Source organism: Podarcis vaucheri, assembly GCF_965113315.1.
Source record: "Podarcis vaucheri genome assembly, chromosome: 8".
NCBI classification, from domain to species: domain Eukaryota; kingdom Metazoa; phylum Chordata; class Lepidosauria; order Squamata; family Lacertidae; genus Podarcis; species Podarcis vaucheri.
In genome coordinates, this window is record NC_138766.1 from 25,457,212 (window position 1) to 25,481,035 (window position 23,824).

Below are 23,824 nucleotides of genomic sequence, written 5' to 3' on the forward strand. Positions count from 1 at the left end.
TTTTTTCTGGTTTATGGATAAATTGGAGCAAATCAGAAATTATGCCGCTTGCGAATTTTCAGAATGGGTTCATCTTCAACAAATATCCTTGTGGAATTAGCTACCCTCTGTTGCAATATTTTGCAGGAATTGCAACTCTTGGCGACAATAAAATGCTAATGGGGACTCACTGTTAAATAAAATTAAATCTTATCTACAACAATGGTCTGTTTATTTTTAATCTTGCACTATAAGGAAAAGAAATATTATTAAGATGGCAATTTTTTTCCTGGATTATATGTTAGAAGAATACATTTTCCCAGTCAAAATAAATACTTTGTGATTTTGACCAAGTTTAGTAAAAGTATTTTGTGGGACCATAATGGCAGACCATCAATATCTTCAGTTAATTTTATTTATTTTTCTAGCATCGGGCTTTAACGTGTTGCTGTTATATGATAGGAAGTGGATTTATTAAATTGAAAGGACTGTGCCTCAGTGATGAGACTGATGGTTTCCTTTGCAAAACAGGGATGGCTGAGTCAGTTTACATTTGGTCCATGTGACTTTTGCATGTGTCCCATCAATCCCCAGTTTAATCTGGGAAATAAAAAATGTGAATGAAAATTCACATTTAAATATGTATTTAAATATGCATTTTGAGATATGCACCTTCTATTAAGTACATATTTTAAAAATCTATTTGAAATGGGCACGCATTGATTATTTATAAAGCTCTGAAAGTATAGCACTTCTTCACTATGCAATGCAAAATAATCTAAATGAAGAATTGGGGAATGAATATCCAATCAGGTCACTAGAAATCAGCACCAAGAAACTATTCATTCTCATTCTCTGAAATGCTCGTTATTGAGGATAATTTATTTTTCAGGGTGTACTAAAATGAATCAGTCCACTTTTTTGCATGTATTCATGTCTATGTCTTTGCTGTCCTCTTTCTACATTAATCTGCCAGTAATATTTTTTAAAAAAAATATCATTCACATTGAAACAGTACTTAAATATATATTGTACATGTATTTTACATGTACACATTTTTCCAATATACACATTTTACATGTATACATTTTTCCGATGTACACATATCTAAACACATTTTTTTCAACATAAACATTTTTTTGACATTTTTTGATATATCTTTTTAGCCTAGAACTGCTCCAGAACATTCAGGAAGTGCAGAAGTCAGTGGATAGCTAAATTCAGTTTCACATACTATTTGGTGAACTGCAGTTTATGTCCGTTTGCATTGGAAATCAGAAAGATTTAATTCCCTAAGCATCACTAACTAAAGCGTAAAAATGTGGTTGACGGATCTTTGCTAGCATGACCACTAGAGAAGACCTTGTATGATACACATGGCATTGGAGTTTAAATTGTGAGTGCTTTCTGGTAAGGTGTATGGAGCTGGGAATATTCATTATTTCCCCTCTTTTCCCCCTCACCCCACTTCAAACCCTCCCCCCGAGACTTCCCTCAACTCCTCTCTCTGATTTCTCAGCACATATTACTCTCTGCATGTTATAAAATTATACATATCCTTTCGTTATCTATCTACCATGTTATCAACCAATAAATTGGTGTATGTTTATTCAAAGCCTGCCAAGGAATCCAATTCATTCTGTTGTCTTTTTAGATAAGTTGTAAAAAGCTCCCATTCTTCCTTAAAGTCACAGTTGTCTTTGTCCCGCAATTTGTATGTCAATTTAGCCAGCTCTGCGTAGCTCATCAGTTTTCTTTGCCACTGTTCTTTCGTTGGGATTTCCTCACTCTTCCATTCTTGTGCTATCAAGACTCTTGCCACTGTTGGAGCATACATAAATAAGTTCTTTGTTTTTCTCGGCAGGTCTTGTCCTACAATCCCTAACAAAACATTTTTATTAAAGTTTTTCATGATACAGGCAACCCTACCGAAGACCAGCTAACGCCAGTGCCCACCTTTGACCCCCCCATAACCCCCTTGGCTACCACGCACCTCAAACTCCAGCTCCCCGCCCTTCCCCACCACCCCCAGGGCTTCCTCCTGCTCCAGCCTCCACCTACTCCCCAGGCCTGACCTGGCTCACTTTATCCTTGTTTGTATTCAGCTTGGCCAGCTAGATGGGTAACAGGGGCCTGCCAGCTCAGAGAGTTGCAGACTCCCACAACAGGGATGGCGGCTGCAGCAGTGGCATCCCCGTTGCCTCGTTCTCCCTTCTTCCTCCTCCCACGATTGCTGCTGCTGCTACTCCACCAACTGGCCAGCTAGCCAGCCAGTCTATCTCCCACCCTAGGCCCCAGAACAAGACCCTTCCCTCTTCCCAGGAACAGTGACAAAGAAGGTGGCAGAGAAGGAGAAGGAGGTAACCTCAGTTGACAACTCTTTCTTCTCCCTGCTTCCCCGGTTAGCGTAGCTCAGCAAAGATGGGATTTAAGACTCTGCATGACAATGTGAGGAGCCATGTTGGCTTAAGGATTTTCGTGACAGTCTCTGCTTTGGGGGGGGGCAGTTGAAGACTGTGAAATTGCCTCTGCCAACTTCTATTTGTAGAAGCCTCTGCCCGATCCAAGGCCACGAACTACAGTCGTACCTTGGTTCACAAATGCCTTGCGAGTCTAATGTTTTGGCTCCCGAACACCGCAACCCCGGAAGTGAATGTTCCAGTTTGAGAACGTTATTTGGAACCCAAACATCCAACACAGCTTCCGTGGCTTCTGATTGGCTGCAGGAGCTTCCTACAGCCAATCAGAAGCTGCGCCTTGGTTTCCGAATGTTTTGGAAGCTGAATGGACTTCCAGAACGGATTCCGTTTGACTTCTGAGGTACCACTGTAGTACCAAACTTGTGAATTTCACTGTTGTTTTCTCTCTCTCTCTCTCTCTCTCTCTCTCTCTCTCTCTCTCCCTCTCCCTCTCCCTCTCCCTCTCCCTCTCTCTCTGTTTTCCTTTCTTTCAGATCTCACACTTCCTCCTTGAGTAAAGAATAAACAAAAAATCAAGTAGAAAGGCTAGTGTAGTTTGTAAAAAGATGTTATTGTGATGCTTTTGTATCTTTTGGTCTGATACAGCTTCTTGTGATTTTATTTAAACCACTGTCTGGGCTATCTACTTATAAATGGTGTATTGTGTTTCTCAATTGCTTCTCATCCCAAAGGCTGGACACATATATCAGACAAGCTTAAGCTGAGCTGGCTCTACTATGCACCTGTGCTACAGTAACTTTTGAAGAGCAACATTTGTGTTTTATTTTTGCCCTACTTTGTGGAAACTGTCTAGCTCTTCTCCCTCTAAAAACTTGAGAAGGTCATAAAAATTTAATCTGGGCTAAAAGTTGCATTCAAGTTCTCAGACCTGGTAGACGTGTTTTGGAATGGCAGGAAATAGAAAGCCAGACCACTTGGAATGAAATGGCAAAGGGCTAAATCAAAATAATATAAAAATCACTTTCATTCTGGCGTGCGAAGGAAGTTGCAAACAAGACGGAAAGATATTGAGTGTTTGCACATGTCCTTTCAGGTTCTCCCTCACCCCCCCCCAATAAATTATCTCTCTGTGTCAGATGAGAGTACTCAAACAAACGTTACTTATTAAGTCTGAGGATACTTAAGAGGTTCTCCTTGCCTGAGCTGTTGGTATATGCTATCAGCGGGGCCTGGAGACACGCCACGTAAAAGTTTTTAAAAATGTGAGTGATAACGTTTTGAAAATCACTGTGCAACTTTACTGCCATAAAGGAGAAATATGTAGATTTGGCTCGCTCCCAATGGGAAGATGAGCTGCATGGTTTTGTAGAGTTTGAAGGCGTTAAATTTGCCCAGTGGGAAGACCAGTTAAAGAGAGAATTACAGCATTTGAAGCATGAAAAATAAGACTCTGCTGCACATCAGCACCCTCTGATCTCAAGTAAACATTATTAGAGCTTACTGCTGGCTGCATTATTACAGCCGGAGTTGGGCAATATGCATCTTTTTGCAGTAACTTGAATAAACACAAACTGTTTCATTAAACTACACTGCAAATGGTGTGTGTGTGTGTGAGAGAGAGAGAGAGAGAGAGAGAGAGAGAGAGAGAGAGAGACCAAGAAGCATTCTAAATACAAAGCCTGTATTCACTCCATAAGGTATTTCCAAAATAAAATGCCAAATACATTCATTCAGTTATGTCTGTTATTAAAGTGAGGGATGTGCAATTTAAATGGCATTTGGATTTTTATACATTTTCAATATATTGCTAGGAATGTGTAATTTAAATGGCACTTGGATTTACATAAAGTGGATTTTACAAAGACTTAAAAGTAAAAGTTTATTTTTAATTTGTGAGGAGAGTAGCAATCCACTGAACCCACTCCAACAAACTGGATATGACTGAGCCACTGCAAATGGGAACTGAGCAGGAATATCAGTCTTCTAACATTCTAGATTTCTGAGGGGATCTATAGGAGCTACTGGCACTTAACACCAAGGTGTTCTATACCAGCAATTCCCAGTTTAGATAATGGACCGATAACTGAAAGCTACAGAAGGTGGGAAAGGAAATGCAAGCGACTCCAAATCCTTATCTAGCTTCAAACAACAAACCTTTTTTGTCTTTGACTGTTCTTTTGCGCAAATCTGGTATACAAAAAAACCTTGAATGTCAATAATAATAATAATAATAATAATAATAATAATAATACTTTTTGAAGGTGCACATGCACAAGTAGATAAATGTTTGTGTATGCCTACAATGACTTTAGATTTCCTAACTTCTTGTAGTGACACATATTTGTTATATATTATTAATTTGAAAGCTCTTTGGTGCAAATCTGGTAGATGGAAAAATGTGTGTGTAATTTTTTTTTGGGGGGGGAGTTGCATGCACACAGATAAACAAATATCTCCATGCATGCCCCAACTAGACCTTAGGTTTGTGGAAATTTGGTGGGCAGCGAATTTCTGAGGGGAGAGGGTAACAGTACACAGTGCAAAGGCATTGCAGCAAACATCACCCACTGGTGTAGATGGGAAACATTAAGATAGATTTCAGAGGCATGGAATTGAAATTGCTCGTGTTTGTATGAAGGTGTTATAAGAATTTTAAGGTCTTAGATATGTAATAAATGTTCATAAATGTACCAAGCAAACACATACATAAATATATAAACCACATGTCTGGAGCAGCACAGGAATACAGTCCTGAAACCATTTTGACTCCCAAACTGACCAAATGTTTCTCAGCAAGGAGGGAGAGGGAACCTTCCCATTGTCTCAGGAATTGGGGAATCACCATTTCAAAGGAATGGCCAGACTACCAGGAAAGGCAATCAGATAAGGCATTCTCAGATAACCTGGCAGACAGGAAAAACAACAACATTCAAATTTCTGTTGTAGACCACCTTTTCTGTGATGCAGGTATGATGTTTGTGGGGGGTGGTCTTGGGTTACACTCCTTCTGTGATGTATGTATGATGTATGGAGGGGTGGTCTTGAACTCCAGGGCAGGGAATTTAAAATGTCTATATAAGGGCAGGCACACCTTTGTTCTGGGTCCTCCTACCTCCTCCTGTGTGTGAGGGGAGCACCCTGTTGCAACAGCTTTAATAAAGATCAGGCTTACTAGCTGCCTTGCTTCTCAATATTCTCTGGTTGGCCTCTGTTATTTTCTCCTACCGACAGGGAACCCACTTAAGGACTCTATACGCGTTCTTGGATACCCCAAAACGGAAGAAGGGCAAATTTTGTTTACAACAAAGGTGCCCATATGAACACACAGAAACAGCAACCCCTGTACGCATTATTGCCCTTGCGTGGACAGCCTCACTGCCTTCCATACTCCAGCTGAGAAAAAGAACCAAAGTTGGAAACAAATTGTTGTCACTGAATCACACGCAAACCCTTTGAACGCTTGACAGTTGAAATGTTCTGGGGATGAACCCTAACATTCAGCAGAAGCTGCTCAGAGGTTTCTCAGTGGGAAAGCTTTCTTGAAAAACAGCTCCCCCCCCCCAACACACACACACACATACACTTGCAAAGTTAAGCTGTGGAAGAATGTGTGTTCTAGGTCACAGTGTTCAAACTAGGCAAGTTGAAGCTTTAAACATGATATGTTCCCTAAAATATGTCCCAGAAACCTCTCGAGTGCATAAGGGTTGCATGGCAGATGACATACTGAGGATTCTGTTAAGGTAAAAATTTTGAGAACTATTGATGTCGCTTCAATTAAGTGTGCCTATTTTTTTTCCTCTCGTCAAATGTTGGAGTGTGTCTTGTTCATACTTTGAAGGTAAAAACCATATCATTGTACTATTTCAAAAGAAACCTAGACAGTTTTAAATAGTGAGGTTAAAAGGATGAAGACCTCAGTAAAACAGAAGCTATTTAAGAAGCCATGCTACTCTTATTTAAAAAAAAAAAAAACCACACACAAACACACTTTAGAAAGGAGTATTATATGAGGGCTCAAGGTCACAACTGCAACTGACAGTGAAATACCCAAACCAGAATTTACTCCATCTTCTGAGGGGAAGAAAGTCAGCATAAAAGGCTATAGTTATAGAAAGTTATCAGAGGGGAAATTAGGTTCCATGCAGTGTCATGGAAAACGAAATAAAGAAACGGAATGCCATTCTATAAACAAAAATAAGTCACAAATTGTCAAATAGGGTGGGGGAAGCCCCTTTGTGTGTAAACTTCCATCATTAACTTCCTTCATTTTAAAACTAATTTATGGGTTATCTACTATTGACAACTTACTGGATGAAATAATTTACCTCCTGGTGTGTACTGTTCCACTCACTGCTCTCTGAACCCCCCTACTCAGCCAGTTTGGGGGGAAGGGGGGAGAAGGGGGTAGCCCCATTGCACAAATAGAAGTCCTTCCACAGGACCTCTGTTGGATGGATTTAGAGGAGTAGGAGAGGATATATTATTTAGTAATTATCCTTCCTCGTTCTCACTGAGAATGGAAATATCAACTTCAGCAAAGTTAAAAGGTTGCATAAGCTGAACAATTATGATATCCAAGGATGCTTTAGGCAGACATGGATTATCTTCCCCCGTTTATATTTTCCCTCACTCAGACTGGTTAGTAAACAAGAAAACCTGAGGTTTACTCAGTTTTCAAAGTCTTGCCAGGATTTAACAGATACAGGGATGAAAATCAGGCAGGCAATAATCCTTAAACATTGCATGTATCAAATAGAGATTGCTCTCTGGAGGAGAGCAAAGAAACATCTTCCCCCATCGCAGGTAGGGGAAAGACTGAGCAGTGAAAGGAAGGAAGAGGTAAGGATTAACCCACCAGGTTTGCGGGTATGACATCATAGAGTCCCCTCTATACAGGTTCTGAAACTCCATGGTGCCATTACCCCAGTTTGTGACTGTCTAGCAATTGTGTATTTGTGATTTTGGCTGCATCCTCCCACAATGTCCACTGATGGGTTTCATTAGATGAATTTGAAACTTCTAAAGAATGGAGTTAGGGTAAGATACTCAGTTAAGAACACAGATTTTAATACTCCATTATATTAAATGAACACTATAAAGCAGTATATAAGGAAAGCACCTCTTTATCACTTATAAGCCACTGCCAATTAAAATTGAGTGCTCCTAAAAACATAATGGCCAGACGCTATTTGACATTTAGTCTTCTTCAGTGGGTCAATAATTATTGTCTGAGACAAAAATAAATACTAATCATAATGGTTAGAACCTTAGGTGGCTCGACATTATACCAAGCACACATTGTAGATAGAGCCAATGGGTGCTAAGGGGTGAGATTCTGGCTTTTCCTTTACTTGTATTCGGAATAATGAATTCTAAACAATCCATACCACACTGTTTTATGTGACTGAAGAAAAATGGATCAATTTTGTTTTAAATGGAAGAAAATGGATCAGTTTTGTCTTAAACGGTTCAGAAACTATACCTGGTGGTACCAAGGAAAGTATGATTTCACTTCAAGACTTCCACCTCTTCACTGTTTTTGTTGAGAACTTGATTATAAGCAAAAGTTTAGATGAAAGTGCAATGATGCGTCATTATTTGGGAGAAGGAAACAAATTTTGAGAATTACATGAAAGAGAGAGAAAAAAACCATTTAAGAAACTGTAAATGCTACTTAAACGTGTGTGTGTGTGTGTGTGTGTGTGTGTGTCCCACTATATGATTTATATACTAGGGAATCGTTTTCATTGTCTTGGGCTGCCAATTTTTTCTTCCTGAATAGCTGATTCTTTTCCCATATAATTTTACTGGATTTGATGGTACACAATTCCCAAAATAACAACGAACTGTTGTGCCATCGATTTGTTTCACTCTGTATAAAAGTTACAAGATGTTTTACACTATATCACTTATTTACCTGAGTCTTGACTGATAATATTTTCATCTATTGCAGGAGACAAATAGCTTTGTCCCAGTGATCTTGCAGTGCTCTGTTGTTGTTTTTTATCTCCATTGAACATTTTTCTCCTCCTTCCTTTCATTAATCATTTATAAACCTGCTGCGGTGAATCTACAAAGTCAGTCAGGCATCCTCAGCAAAAAATAAAAAGTAAGAAAGAAGAAATGATTTGTGTGCATGTATGTGCACCCGTTGTGTGTATCTGTGTACTCAACTTTTGCTCTGAATTTTTTTTCCTTGCAAAATTCTTCACAAGCAAAATCTATAGTTTTCAAGCAATGCATATTTATTCACAACATACTTTCCTTTTTCCCCCTTGCCCATCAAATACCAATGGACAGCACCTAAGAGGTTGGCATCCAGAGGAAATACATAGACACACACACTATAATATTACTCCAACTTTGCAGGCAAATATCTAAGACACAAATGCTCAGGACTATAGTATAAGAGGGGACGCAGGTAGCACTGTGGGTTAAACCACAGAGCCTAGGACTTGCCGATCAGACAGTTGGCGGTTCGAATCCCCATGACAGGGTGAGCTCCCATTGCTCGGTCCCTGCTCCTGCCAACCTAGCAGTTCAAAAGCACGTCAAAGTGCAAGTAGATAAATAGGTACTGCTCCGGAGGGAAGGTAAACGGCGTTTCCGTGCGCTGCTCTGGTTCGCCAGAAGCGGCTTAGTCATGCTGGCCACATGATCCGGAAGCTGTACGCCAGCTGCCTCGGCCAATAAAGCGAGATGAGCGCCGCAACCCCAGAGTTGGTCACGACTGGACCTAATGATCAGGGGTCCCTTTACCTTTTATAGTATAAGAGATCTCTTAGGATGGAACTCGGTAAGGTAAACCAGGCTTTAGGATGCGTATTTTGGGGAGAAGAAACTGACATCTGAATGGTACAGAGTACTGAATATTAAAGCCTTGGATTCCTGGCATGGTGATGAGGGTCTATTTGCTGCATCCCCCCCCCCCCCCGCCCAGGCAACAAAATGTCCAAAATTATTTTTAAAAATGTGACTGCAAACCAAAAAGCAACTGCATGTATATATTATCCCATGTTTCCCAAAGATACGTTACCGTTCATAGTGATATTGTTGCTGTTGTTTCCCTCCCCCACCCTTGCCTCCGCAAGACGTTGTCATTATTCAACTGCTACTCCAGAATGATGCACTACTACAAAAACCTGCTTTTAATTATACCACCAAAGAAGTCTCACTTTTGTGAAAGTTCAGTAATGGATCCTCGGCAGTTTCACGTGTCTTGCAAGCAATGTCCTGGCATCAACACGGTGGGGACATGGACTCGGAGGCATCTGTTTGGCGCCATGTCCCTGTGACTGGTGCAAGCTGTCAGTCAGCGTGCTCAGTTCAGATGAGAGAGATGTCAGAGAGAGGCGATAGTGCCGAGACCATGGCAGCACTCATTAGCAGCGGACGCCATTTCATCACAATAACCAGGTTCGCCATAGCTCAGGCAGACGCATAGTTCCTCTGCTAAGATTAGAAGTCCGGAAAACCGGGCATTCAAAACGATTGGGACAGGGAGGGAAGAGGAAAATTGAAATATACTCAGAGTCGTCCCACCTTCGTCGCCAGTGAAATATACTCAGAGTCGCAAAGTGATTTCATGCTCTTTATTCAGCTCATAGTGGTGAGGAGGAATGAAATGAATGTCCCCTCAAAGTATCTGCTTTATATACATTATTTACACAATGGGCTGCACATGATTGGCTAATTCTGGAATTCTACTGTAAGCCAATCAGGTTGTGGATTCACTTATATCTGGAGCATGATTGGGTGGTTCTTGCCAACCAATCATACTGCTGCATTGTTCTAGGACCAATCAGACTGCTGCATTCTGAATCCTATTGTTCTAGGACCAATCAGACTGCTGCAATTTGGATCCTATTGTTCTAGGACCAATCAGACTGCTGAAGTTTGGATCCTATTCAACTCAGTACATAACAAAAATCAAAATCAAAACTCAGACAACCGCCACAGAAAAGGCCCATTCTTATCAGCTGTTCCCAGTGATGGCCAGCTGGCACAGTTTAGGGACAGGAGATGCTTGAGGGAGCTGGGGGTTTTTGTGAATTTGTACTAATGTTTACATGTAGAACACCTGAGCATGGACTAAGTTTGTTTCACCTCTGTGGGTTATTTTGAGTACTTAATTGTGCATCTATGGATTGCTATTACTTTAGAGCCAAACATTGTTTACATTAATGTATGAGTTTGTATTAATATTTACATGTGTATCATCTGAACATGGATTAAGTTTGTTTTATTTTGCTGTGCCATATGGGTCAATTTAAGAAAGATATTCTGTATTCGGTATCTGTGGATTGCCAACACCTGTAATTAATATTGCGCTTGTCCATATAACCCTACTTTGTAACTGTTGCTGCTTACCACAGCTACTACTATGCCATAAGACCCACTGTCTTGTAATATCACATATGGTATGTACAGTGGTACCTCAGGTTACATACACTTCAGGTTACATACGCTTCAGGTTACAGACTCCGCTAACCCAGAAATAGTGCTTCAGGTTAAGAACTCTGCTTCAGGATGAGAGCAGAAATCGTGCTCTGGTGGCACAGTGGCAGCAGGAGGCCCCATTAGCTAAAGTGGTACTTCAGGTTAAGAACAGTTTCAGGTTAAGTATGGACCTCCGAAACGAATCAAGTACTTAACCTGAGGTACCACTGTACAGTTATTTATTGTTTGATGTTTTTGCTGTAAAATGTGTGAGAGCATGATATTGTATTTATTTGCATTACTTAGTGCTTTAACTACTGATGAAGCCCACGACGGCGAAACAAGGCCAACATTCTGGAAATCCTTGTCTGTGAAAGGATTTTGTGGAACTGTAACAACTTTTCATGTGGATTGTTTGGACTTTATGAACAGACAGGTGGAATAGACACCATTACACGGATGGACCTTATGCATGAACTGACTAGAGAATGATCTGCTCTACTGGGTCTTCTGCTTTTGTTTGTTTGTTGAACTTTGAGTTACTTCTGTTGAAATTTACAATTGGATACAATGAATAGTATACCTTATTTATCTAAGAACACAGCCGGTTACGTCTCGTGTGTTTATTGATGGAGCTGGGCCTTCAGCAAGGCTGGCGAAATAAGCCCTGCTTTCCATCTCTGCCACTGAGGCAGTCTGATGGGATGGCTGCCCCCGGAGGTGACAGTTGAGGGAAAGGAGGCCTGATGGAGCTAGTCTGTCACAGCAGAGACAATGGAGTAAGCTCTGCTTCCCAGCTCTCCCACTGCCAGAATGATTGGTCCCCAGATGAACAGATGTAAATAAGAACTCATGCCTATGGAAAGGCTCTGCTTAGCAAGTGGAAAGTTGAGTGTTACCGTATTTGTTCAGGACATATTTTATTTCTTTATTTATTCATCAAAATTGTATACCACCCTTCACAAAGTGCATAAAACCACAAAGTGCATAATAAAGTCAAGAAACAAAACAAAACAAACCCAAGAACTCTCCCTACTCCCACAAACAGGACATAGGACGTCTCCACAACCATCGTTCTGCCTGTACACTGAGGTCCAGTACCGAGGGCCTTCTGGCAGTTCCCTCACTGCGAAGCCAAGTTACAGGGAACCAGGCAGAGGGCCTTCTCGGTAGTGGCACCTGCCCTGTGGAATGCCCTCCCACCAGATGTCAAAGAGAAAAACAACTACCAGATTTTTAGAAGAAATCTGAAGGCAGCCCTGTTTAGGGAAGCTTTCAATGTTTAATAGGTTATTGTATTTTAATATTCCGTTGGAAGCCGCCCAGAGTGGCTGGAGAAATCCAACCAGGTATATTATTATTATTATTATTATTATTATTATTATTATTATTAACAGTTAATCAGCCCAAGGCCTGGTTGAAAAGCAATGTTTTCTCCTGGTGCCTAAATATGTTTAATGAGGGCACCAGGCAAGCCTCTCTGGGGAGAGCATTTCACAAACGGGGAGCCACTGCAGAAAAGGCCTGTTCTTACGTTGTCACCCTTCAGACCTCTTGCAGAAGAGGCACATAAAGAAGGGCTGCAGATGATGATTGCAGAGACTGGGTCAGTTTATATGCGGAGAGGTGGTTTTTGAGGTATTGCAGTCTTGAGCTATTTAAGGCTTTACAGATCAAAACCAGCATTTTGAATTGGACCCTGAAACCAATTGACAGCCAGTGCAGTCGAGTCCAGATTGACGTTATATGCTGAAAACGTCTTACCCCAATGAGCAACCTGTCCGCCAAATTCTGCAGCAGCTGCAGTCTGAATGTATAACACATCATAATAATCTAACCTAGAGGTTCCCAGAGCGTAGACAACATATAGCTCTATATGTGTCTGAAACCTGCTTTGATGTTCAGTGAGTATATCCTTCCAGAATACAAAGGACTGCAGGGTAATTGCTATACCCATCACTCTGTTCTGCTAGAGGACAGGATCCTGTCAATCTCATAGAGATGGCACAGAAATGAGCAAGTTTGTCCAAATAAGCAGGAACAAAGCATGGGTCAGCTTTGGTCTAGGAGTTTTAGTAGTGGGGAGCACTCAACATACCAAGAGGAAAGAGGCGAGATGAGAGCTTTCCAGAGAAAAGGATTTTATTGATAAAAGTAAAATAAAAGGTAGATTTAAAGTCTGTTGTCGAAGGCTGTCCCAGAAGAAGAGGAAGGCGAGATCTGATCAAGAGGGAGAGAAGAAAGTGAAAAAGCGAAGGCGAATACTGATCTTAGTCTGAGGAGAAGCATTTCAAAGAGAGCAGGAGAAGCGATTCTCATGGCCAGGATACAGTGGTGCTCCGCAAGACGAATGCCTCGCAAGACGGAAAACCCACTAGACGAAAGGGTTTTCCGTTTTGGAGGTGCTTCGCAAAACGAATTTCCTATGGGCTTGCTTCGCAAGACGACAATGCCTTGCGAGTTCCTGCAGGGTTTTTTCCTTCCCCCCCCCCTTTTCTAAGCCGCTAAGCCTCTTATCAGCTGAGCCGATCAGCAGATAAGCCGCTAAAAGCCGCTAATAGCACTAATCCACTAATCCGTCAATGGGCTTGCTTCGCAAGACGAAAAAACCGCTAGACGAAGAGAATCACAGAACGGATTGTTTTCGTCTTGCGAGGCACCACTGTATAATCTAAACTCAGGGGTGAAACTGAAATTCTGAGACCGTTGAGAAACTTTACTGGGCAGGACTGTGCAAAAGCAGAAAGATCAGATTTCCATTTAAAGTCCTAGAAAACAAAATCAGTCTGGCAACTGAATGGGAATTTCTGGGTGAACAAAGAGGACAGGTGACCTTCTCTGCGCATTATAGAGAAGGTCAGGGCTGGATTTAGGTTTAATCAGGCCCTAAGCTACTGAAGGTAATGGGGCCCTTATATGTCCAGCTGTCCAACAAATTGTCACTGTTTCTTGTGTTGAATATATACTATATGGTAATTTATGGACCTAATAGGTATCTAAAGCCATTTGCACATATCAAATAGGAGCCTACACAACACAAAACACTGTGGCTGTATGTAGGTTTTATTTTATTTGTTTTTTATCTTATATTTTGGAAATGTACATCGAGGTTTTTTCCTTTTAAATTTTCTGGGGTCCCCCAAGAGACTGGGGCCCTATGCTATAGCTTGTTTAGCTTATACATAAATCCAGCACTGGAGAACTAGAGAATAGTTGGCATTGGGTGGACATGTTTCATTTGCTTGTTGGAAGATGATACTCACAGCTCTCAGCTATCAATTAATGAGTTGCAACCTGTTGTCCTGATTGCATTAGGATGAGTGGAGAGTTTGACTTCTGCACTCCTTTTCCTGAGACTCAAAAGGCCCGGACGTTCTCTTGTCCATGTGACTAGAAAGTGACAACTTGTCCTGCAAACATAGCCTGCCCGAGACAGTCAGCCACTGTCAGCTAACCATCCAAGGCAAGATGATGCCTTTAAGACAACGTAGATGCTCTCCATTAACATGCATATAAGCAATTTTTAAAAGTGCATTATTTTTATCAGTCTATAAGGATTGTTGACGTAATCCAGGGGTCAGCAACCTTTTTCAGCTGGGGGCCGGTCCTCCATCCCTCAGACCATGTGGTGGGCCGGACTATATTGGGGGGGGGGGATGAACATATTCCTATGCCCCACAAATAACCCAGAGATGCATTTTAAATAAAAGCACACATTCTATTCATGTAAAACCACACTGATTCCCAGATCATCTGTGGGCCAGATTTAGAAGGTGATTGGGCCGGATCCAGCCCCCGAGCCTTAGGTTGCTTACCCCTGATTCGTAATCCATAAACAGAAACATCCCTAATTAACAAAGGAAGAAAAGATTTATGTTTTTACTTAATTTTTCTCTGACTGAGTCTTTGGACATATGACTTAATTAAGAACATGCTACAGTAACATTACTGTAGAGACCATATGCTGGGGCAGAGCTGTGGGATGTTAGCATCCAAAATGCATATGTAAAGGATTAACATTTGAAAGGGCTGTAGAATCCTGTAATGTCATACGTTCTGCGGCTGTTATTTCAATTGGTTCAGTTATTAACAGTCTTGTGAGTCTTAACTGTTAGAGCAGCAGGTCTGTTGTGTTGTGCGGCTGTCTGCGTCAGAGTATCTGTCAGTCTGTAAATGTTATTTAGTCTGTAATGGTTTCATGGCACCCGTCATGGTCCTCTGTGCACCAGAAGCAATTTAGTCATGCTGACCACATGACCCAGAGAACTGTCTGGGGACAAATACCGACTCCCTCAGCCTGAAAGCGGGATGAGCGCTGCATCCCCATAGTTGCCTTTGACTGGACTTAACTGTCCAGGGACCCTTTACCTTTTCCTTTACCTTTACTTCATCTATGTAAAACGTATTGGCAACTTAAGAAACATCCACCTGTATATTTAATCTGCAACTGCAAGTAGGTTAAAAAAAAAAAGGGTAAAGGACCCCTGGATGGCTACATCCAGTCAAAGGAGAATATGAGGTTGCAGCACTCATCTCACTTTTCAGGCCAAGGTTTGTCCACAGACAGTTTTCCAGGTCATGCGGCCAGCAGGACTAAACTGCTACTGGTGCATGGAGGACTGTGACGAGTGCCAGAGTGCACGGAAACACTGTATACCTTCCCGCCACAGTACCTATTTATCTACTTGGACTGGCGTGCTTTTGAACTGCTAGGTTGGCAGGGGCTGGGACAGAGCAACAGGAGCTCACTCCGTCACGGGGATTCGAACTGCCAACCTTCCAATCGGCAAGCCCAAGAGGCTCAGTGGTTTAGACCACAGTGCCACCTGCAAGTACACTAAGGACTCAGTAAAGGAGAAAGCATTTTATATGCATTTTATATGTGATATAACACTGTGGCATTAGATGGCGCTGTGGAGTTGCATTTTTGCCAACACGGTTTCTCATTATAAAGGTTACGACGCATTTTTCTGAAGCACTTCTTGGATGTGTCTAGATCCAGCCTAAGTAAAAGTTGTATGTTCTTGAAACGACAGTGTCTAGCAGCGTTTTTATAGGACGGAAAAGAGAACTAAAGCAGGCATAGGCAAACTCAGCCCTCCAGATGTTTTGGGACTACAACTCCCATCATCCCTAGCTAACAGGACCAGCGGTCAGGGATGATGGAAATTGTGGTCCCAAAGCACCTGGAGGGTCAAGTTTGCCTATGCCTGAACTAAAAGGTCAAATAACCCAAGGCTTTGCAAATGGGTAAAGGTAAAGGTAAAGGTACCCCTGCCCGAACGGGCCAGTCTTGACAGACTCTGGGGTTGTGCGCCCATCTCACTCAAGAGGCCGGGGGCCAGCGCTGTCCGGAGACATTTCCGGGTCACGTGGCCAGCGTGACATCGCTGCTCTGGCGAACCAGAGCTGCACACGGAAACGCCGTTTACCTTCCCGCTAGTAAGCGGTCCCTATTTATCTACTTGCACCCGAGGGTGCTTTCGAACTGCTAGGTTGGCAGGCGCTGGGACCGAACAACGGGAGCGCACCCCGCCGCGGGGATTCAAACCGCCGACCTTTCGATCGGCAAGCCCTAGGCGTTGAGGCTTTTACCCACAGCGCCACCCGCGTCCCTTTGCAAATGGGAATTAAGTCTAATTCCCACAACAGCTTAGCCAGTAATAGGGCCCTTCACCCAGCCACCGAGAATCTCTTCTGGGTGAGGGGATGAGCATGGAGGGGACTTGTGTCACCATTGATGACAGCAGCTGCTGTGAGAGGCTGATGACTAGCTCTTTCCCCCTGGATTAATACGCAGATTGGATCCACTATGCCAGTCTCCCCAATGCCTGACAAGAGGCCAGGCATGAGACTGCTTCTCTCCCCACTCTTCGCCCCTGCAGATCCTACCTGCATGCAGATTCTACATGCAGCTCGGATCCCCTCCTCCACTTTACTGCCTACCAGCCCCTTGCTTCCCCCAGGAGACCAGCATAAATTGGTTCAGTGGGATGTGCCTGGGGCCCCGTTCAATGTCCTCCACCTTGACGCATCCCTTTTGTTGACTTTGCTAATACCGCAGGGCTACCAGGAAGCCAAAGGCAGTACAGCTCTCAGCAATTAGCAGCGAATGGTGATGGCTTCACCTTAGCAACACTTAAAACTCCAGTGTTTTTATGTACTGCCCTGAGGTGGTTCTCTGAGAGCCACTTACGTTTTACATTAATGTCACTTCTAGGAAGGAAACAACGATCTAAAATGTTGTAACGCTTCATTCTGCCCTAAGGTTCAGTGGCGTCCCATGATCACCTGGGATATTTAAGGGCAAGACAGGATTGTAGCCAAAGGCATCCAAGCACTTGCACTCGAAAAAGCCACCCTTGCTTACCTTTCAATAAAAATAGGGGACACCTTCAAAGATGCTCCACCAAGCATCTTCATCCTTGTTCTCTTGATGTGGGCTAGAGCCGATACTGAGGATTCGTTGGGATTACACGCATCTCCAGGTCGGCTAAGCTTGATGAACTGGCACAGTGTGGATGGCAAAAGCAGTGACTGTATGTCCCAGAATCGTGACTGTAGCTATTAGCTCTTTGTGTTGGGAGCTTTCTCTTTTCATTACGTTTGAATATCATAACTGAGATTGATTACCCTAAAGTGGGCTGAGGTTGATGAGATTACTCTGACATATAGAACAAATGTCGAGTCAGAGAAAGAGGATGAAAAATTGGATTGATAAAGTTGGATTGGTAGCTTGTTGCGGCAGTAATTGAAGTGCCTTGTTGTTGCTGTATTGTGATGGGCTTGGATAAAATATGGGCCCTCTTGTCTAGATCACACTTTTGAACAATAGCAAACTAAAAATAAAAAAGAGGCACATAGACGCCTCCATTCCAGTATTTGTTAAGGACACGTTCTAGTCTTGGCTGTCAATGTAGATTCTTGAAAGGCTGTAATAAAAAAATATCTTCATTGTGTTTTGACAGCAGGAAAGCAGGTTGTCTCACCCCTTCAGAAAAGCAAGATGTATCATCTATATACATCCATGCTATTTTCAGATTCTCACATGTGAAAAATCAGATTGTGTTAACAGTGAATCTTCTGCATGTATACTCAGAAGTTAAGCCTCAATGAAACTAAGAGCACTCATGCCCAAGTAAATACCTGCATAGGAATGTACCGTAAGCATTTTAAAATGCCACTGTACATAGTATATTATGAGTGTCAAGGGGAAGGGGCAAACAGGAACACATTCAGCTGCCTTATTAGTCCCTGTCTACAATCTGATGCCTGCAAACTAAAATAATTGTGGATGTTGAAGCATGAGTTTGGCCAAGATGTGCTTTTGTGGTCACCAGTTTCAAAAGCACTGAAGTTCGCAGTGGAACATTTAAGACAAACAAGCAGCCATGTTGACAGTTCTGTGGTACTGACAAGTCACCCCCTCCTCTGTTCTCTGGCCACAAGGCAACAAATTTATATGCCCACCATGGGTCCCCCTAATGCAGAGAGGCCACCCTGTGACTGAGACCTTTCAACCACCCCTTAACCAGAGGGGAGCCTCATTTCAAAGTGTGCTCAATAAAAGACCAAACTTTCACAACTGTCAGCTCTAGGTCTCATTTATTCAGGGGTGACAGCAGCCGAGGAGCCCATATTTCCACCCCTGGAGGTCAGTCTGCGGTAGCTCTTGCAACTGCCTGTGGACCACAGTTCCCAGAAACCCCCAGGAGCAGTCCTTTTGCATCTACCCGATACATGTACATATGTACGTATTTGTAACATGTACGTATTTGTAACTAAGTCTACCTTCAGGAATCCAACTGTGATTGAACTTCTTTTACTGATTTTGAATCCAATTGTGGTGTCTTTATTCTTTTAAGAGGGATTCAAGGGAACTTACCAGGAACATACAATTCAATCTGAGACAGACTGACTTGTATAATAATGAGAGGCTCACACGAGCCTGCAACCAGCTATCTGCTGTGCATGTAAAAAGGGGAATGTAACTCTGCTAAGAAAAGGAACTTGCTAGCACGTTAGGAAGGATATTAATAAACATTAATTAATATAACCTCTCCTGCCACCCTGAACCTTCCCACACCATTTGCCCTTCCCAGAGCTTCCTGAATGGACCTACTTCACGTTGGCTTAACTTAAGCTGGTGTAACTAGCATCACCTTCCTGTGTTTAGGGAGTCAGCTACATTGGTAGAGAAAAAAATGCTTTATATGCATTATAACACTGTGGCACCAGATGGCACTGTGGAGTCCCACCTTTTGCCAATGGTCTTTCCCTTTATGAAGTTTACAATGAGTTTAACTGAATCGGTTTTTTGATGTGTCTAAATTCAGCCCAGGATTATATTGATAGGAAGAAAGGAAGAGAAAGGAAGGATTGAAGAAATGTTGGTTACTATGAGTGCAGCAAAAGGTCAAACTTAAACATTTTAGGAATTTATTAACCCTAAACTTCACAGCTCTCTGAGACACCAACTTTCCCAGCTTCCTTTTCTCAAGAATCATTCAAACATCATCCAGGTATCTATATTTTCCCTATTTCTTTTAGACCAGTGTTTTCCAAAGTGGGTGATACCACCCGGGGGGGGGGCACTGGAACGATCCAGGGGGGCAGTAGTAGCCTCAGATGTAATTGGGGGGGTTGGGAACGGGTTGGGGGAAGCATAAAGAAAGAAGAGAATTTTGAAAAACCGTTCATACATGTTTCATCTGTTGTTTAATTATGCTTAGTGATGTAACATAGAGTTAAAGTCATTGTGGTTACTTTATTTTTCAAATAAACACACAAAATGCCAGATATAACCGACCAATGGTCAAACCCACACAAATTTGTCACTGAATCTTTCTGTTTGTTTGCTTAAAGAAGATAGCTTTCCAGGGGGGCTCTGAGCAATTTTCTTTTCTGAAAAGGGGGCAGTGGGCCAAATAAATTTGGGAACCTCTGTTTTGGATAGATGCCCAATGCGCTGTTTGGATACTGCAAGTGATACGTGTAGTCAGCCTAAGTCCTGAAACAAACGTGAAGAAACAATTTGGAAATGCTGTTTTTATTTATGCCTCTGTTTGGACTCTCACTGGCCGTAAGACAATGGACCACTGTCCTCTGTCTGTTTAATCCAATAGGGCTTGTGTCTGGAAATGCACCAGTATAATAGAACAGTTTGAACTACCAGCAATCCAGGAGTTCAATTTCTCCTAGAACTTGTTCGAATCAAGTATACTCCATGCAAAGTTAAGTAGGTGTGGTTGTCTTGAATTTAACAGTAAGTAGATAATCACTGTGTGTCAGGGTGTTTAGGTTGTGAATAGTTAAGCTATGTGTGCCAATTGTGTCTAGACCAAACTTTTAAATTACACAGCGCTGTGTGCCCTGTCGCTTTACTTTGTGTAAAGAAATATGTTTCACTAGCAATTGGTGGAACTTGTGGTGCTCTTGTGCAACATAATTCATGCTTTCACTGATTGCCTTCATTCTCTCTCTTTATAATACCCCCCATTCTTCTCTTTGTATTGAGGGCATGTAAGAATCACTGCAGCAAATCTGCAAACGGAGTATTCCAAGGAAAATCACTGCCCATTTGTCTTAGAAAGAGTACAAAAAGTACAAGCTGTGGGCAATCGCTGCTCTGCTCCGCTGTGCATTGTGCCAATGTTAGTACAAGCTACCAAATTCCCCTCCCCAAAACGCCTGTGGGACCAATGTAAAATAAAGAAAACAATGTATTTATTCATTTTCAGTCTTGTGAGAGATTGATATTCAGAACCAAAGATGGGGTATCTTGAACCTGGTATGGAAAAATAATTTGGCATCGCAGGGATCTCTTACTTCCCTCTTTAAAGGAAGAATACTCTTCTAGTCCACATGGTTGCAGAAATAAATCATAAATGTGCGAATAGTTTCCTCTGAAAGGTCAGAACAGGGACTTTAAAAGAGGCTTCTACTGCGCAGGAATAAAGAGCGTGTTTGTTCTGCGTGGTCCCCTATCCCTTCTAGAGGAGCTTAATTCATGACTTCATGCTGTCCCAATTCTCCAGAACCCCTTTCGTTTATTTTCTTTCACCAGTGAAATTGTCCCAGCGTTTTGAATTCCAAGAAAATCCAATATTTCATTTATAATCAGCTAGGCAAACTTTATTTATCCATGCACAGTGTGTGCAATTTATTTTAACCTGCAAAATTGTACCACGGGGCAAATGCAGCCTTGTTCATATCTTCCATCAGGGCCGGCCCACCCATGAGGCAAAGTGAAGCAACCGCCTCAGGTGGCAAGTTCCCCCCTTTTTCCATGATATAGATCTTCACTCACCCCTTCTTCCCTGGCAGGGAAGGCAATGCCATCTTGGGCCAACCCTGCCTTGCACCCTATTTTCCTGTGTCCTTTGCTGCATTTTAAATATGTCTGCCTGATATCCATGGAAAGGACACAACTTCCTTCTGCTCACACACAAACCTGTCAGCTGCAGTATGAAAATGTTATACACAGTCAATCTGCTACCTTTGTTGTTATTATTACCTGCATATATGTGTGTACCTATAATCTCCCGTACAGTCTGAGTCATTGGACTGAAGCCAATTCTCTTCACAACAGGTGCAGTGAAAGAGGCCTGGAAATGTTTCAACAGCGGGCGTGAAGAACAGCAAACACGCCAGTCATTATCAGCCAAGAAATTTTGTTTTAGGAAAATTAAAACTGTACGCTCTGGCAATCTGAGTATAAGTGGCCCGCATTTGTGTCTTCCCACATCACGGAGGCTCCTGTCCTATGCCTAGTCATGTACTTAAATTACCTTTGAGTTAAGCGTCATTGGATTTTAAGTCTCTTAGTAACCTGCCTCGGGACGTTATGATAAATGATAGATTAGAAATGCATTAAGTAAAATCAGTCACAAGGAAGGGTGTTTTGTTTTTTGGACAGTATTTCCTTTTTAAAAAATTGCTTTTCTTAAACAACAGCACAGCACAGCACTATTTTATTTTATTTTATTTTATTTTATTTTATTTTATTTTATTATTTTATTTTATTTTTTGTCAAACCTCACCTGAGCACAAGCCCTTTCTTTCAAGTAAGTATGACTGGGAATGCAGCCTTTGCTGAGCATCCATTTTTAGAAAAGTTTCCAGCCTTTCAAGATAGCTTCAACTAGGTTTATCTAATTACATGCTTGTTTGTTTTCACACTGTTTGTGTGAACATAGCCTCTTCTAATAGTCCTTTCTATTTAAAGTGACCTAATTATCCGAATGCTCTAGATGTCCCCCCAGGCCATTCAGGTTAATGGGAGTTTCTCTGCATAGCAATTGTCACTTTCCATTGTTATCTCTTGCCAGGTTTTTAAAGGTGACACTTGGAAGACCTCCTAGTTCTCTGGTTCCATGTTGTAATAGGTGACTTTTCTGCCGCCTCCCCCCCATTTCCGTCAGGTTACTGTTTTTAGCAATTTTTTATTCAGATTGCTTGCTTAAAAGGTAAAGGGACCCCTGACCATTAGGTCCAGTCGTGGCCGACTCTGGGGTTGCGGCGCTCATCTCGCTCTATAGGCCAAGGGAGCCGGCATTTTGTCCGCAGACAGCTTCCGGGTCATGTGGCCAGCATGACTAAGCCACTTCTGGTGAAACCAGAGCAGTGCACGGAAACGCCATTTACCTTCCCGCCGAAGTGGTACCTATTTATCTACTTGCACTTTGACATGCTTTCGAACTGCTAGGTTGGCAGGAGCAGGGAGCGAGCAACGGGAGCTCACCCCGTTGTGGGGATTCGAACCGCCGACCTTCTGATCAGCAAATCCTAGGTTCTGTGGTTTAACCCACAATTCAGATTGCTTGCTTAGTACCTAACAAATAACGTTGCTATAGAAACGAGATTGCGGCTAAGCACCAGGAAGAACTTTCTGACGATAGAAGCAGTTGGACAGCGGAAGAGACTCCCACAAGAAGTGGTGGATTCTCCTTCCTTGGAGGTTTGTAAGCAGAGGTTGATTTAGTTGAGATGCCTCCATCCTAGGGGCTTGAACTACATGACCCTCAAGATCCCTTGCAGCTCTACGATCCTATGATTCCAAGAACTGCCAAGTATTTTTTAAAGTGTTATTGCTGTCATTAAAATTGGCTACAATGCCTAAATCAGACCACTAAGAAGAAGAAGAAGAAGAAGAAGAAGAAGAAGAAGAAGAAGAAGAAGAATTTTTATTTATACCCCGCCCTCCCCAGCCATGGCCGGGCTCAGAGCGGCTTACAAGCGATAATAAAAACAAATTGAATGATTACAACTTAAAAACAAAATTAAAATACAACATTAAAATATGGAAACATTAAAATATTAAAATGTAGCCTTATCGCAGGAGGAGAAGGAAAGGAAAAAAGAAAATTAGTGGGAAATAGGGTGGAGCAAATGGGAACAACAACAAAATGTCGCAGTCTGAAGTGCTCCTGTTTTCCTGTTGCCAGTCAGTCAGCAATCCTTTCCACCACAACACTCCATTCCATTTTCTCCACCTGCCCAGTTTTCCATTTCCCCCTCCAACAATCTGTCAGCATTCTGTGGTCACTGAGCATGCTCACTCCAAAAAGGTCCTCCTCTACAGATGCTTTGTATTTCTGCAAACCTTGGGACTCCGCTAGGCCAGATGCTTCTTGGCATCGATGCTGCCCTTTTGGCCACATAAGAATCAGCATTCATCTCTGAACTTTGATCGGGAGCTTTAACCATTCAAGATAATATGATTGCTTTGCCACCTTCATGCAGGTGTCTAGTGGTATTCTTGCCTGCGGACATGGGGCTTTGAAAGCTTTTCTCCATTGTTGGCTCCATGACATTTCAGTAACATAAGTTATATTTTACGACAACATAAATTCCTTCTATTGTTAGCCATTTTTATATATGTATGCGTTTGTTTTATGGTTCCTTGGGGCTAACTGTCATTTGTGGCTTTATTTTAGTATTTTGAAACCCACTGGGGGGGGGGAGGAGGGTATTCGAGGGGT

General features: G+C 42.2%; 1 long non-coding RNA gene across 1 annotated transcript; it reads left to right on the plus strand.

Moving 5' to 3' along the window:
• Window positions 1-19,511: 19,511 nt before the first annotated feature.
• LOC309538911 lies at window positions 19,512-21,550 on the plus strand. The gene is made up of 2 exons (XR_014222489.1): window positions 19,512-19,655; window positions 19,714-21,550. It is a non-coding gene; the product is annotated as an uncharacterized lncRNA (long non-coding RNA).
• Window positions 21,551-23,824: the final 2,274 nt, after the last annotated feature.